This window comes from Rhinoderma darwinii, unplaced genomic scaffold (assembly GCF_050947455.1).
Source record: "Rhinoderma darwinii isolate aRhiDar2 unplaced genomic scaffold, aRhiDar2.hap1 Scaffold_519, whole genome shotgun sequence".
In the NCBI taxonomy this organism is placed as follows: domain Eukaryota; kingdom Metazoa; phylum Chordata; class Amphibia; order Anura; family Rhinodermatidae; genus Rhinoderma; species Rhinoderma darwinii.
In genome coordinates this window covers 55,585-56,742 of record NW_027464067.1, presented here as the reverse complement: position 1 = coordinate 56,742, position 1,158 = coordinate 55,585, and positions in this window count along the sequence as shown.

Sequence of the window (1,158 nt, the reverse complement as noted above, 5' to 3'; positions counted from 1 at the left end):
CCTACCATGGGGAAGGGAAGCACCAGGAACTAGGTCGATAGGAAAGTCATACGCACGGTGTGGGGGCAGCATCTCAGCCCCTTTCTTGCTGAAGACGTCCAAAAATGCAAAATAATGACCAGGCAATCCTGCCAAGGACCGAGGCAGAGGAGGCTGAATTGAACTAATCTGTACCAGGCAACGATTGAGACACTCAGGCCCCACTGGAAAACCTCTCCAGAATTCCAGTCCAGGACTGGGGCATGCAGTCGGAAACCAAGGGAGACCCAACAGCACGGGTTGACGGCCTTAGGCAGGACAAAGAACCAGAGGAGCTCGGAGTGGAGGGCTCCCACTTGGAGCCTCAGCAGCTTGGTCACAGCTATAATTGGGTCTGGCAGAGGTAGTCGATTTACAGAAGCAACCATCAACGGCCTCTCCAGAGGGGTAGTGGGCAATTGGAGAAGATCCACCAGGTCTCTACGAATGAAATTAGCGGTGGATCCAGAGTCCAGATACGCAGAGACCTGATGCGTTTTCTCGTCGGACACTATGGTCACGGGAATGCACAATTTAGATGAAAGTCCTTCTTTACCCAAGGTTGTCTCTCCCACCAACCCTAGGCTCTGGGGCTTTTGGGGACACAGACGCACAAGATGGGCTCCGAGGCAGCAATATAGACAGAGTCCCGAGATGCGTCTGTGTTGTCTCTCCTGGATAGATAGCTTAAACTGGTCCGTTCCCACAGATATCTTAGGAGAATCGGCATCTGAGGACAGCAGGGGTTGCTGCAAAGTAGGGACCGGACTAGGGAGTCCTTTCTCCCAACGACCTACTTGGAGCTGTTCTCGGATCCTTATATCAATCTGGGTGGCCAGAAGGATGAGGTCATCTAGGGTAGATGGTAGATCTCGGGCGGCAAGCTCGTCCTTAATCTCAGGAGACAGTCTCTGCCAGAATGTAGCAACCAGGGCCTCATTGTTCCACAACAGTTCTCCCGCCAGGGTGCGGAAGCGGATGGCATACTCGACCACGGAGGTGTCTCCCTGGCGTAGGTTCAGCAGGCGGCGGCTGCAGACAAGACTCATCCAGGCTACTCAAACACTGTGCAAAATGTCTGGAGGAACCCTTGGAAGTCACGTGTCTCTGGTCCTTGTCTCTCCTAGATAGGATTCGCCC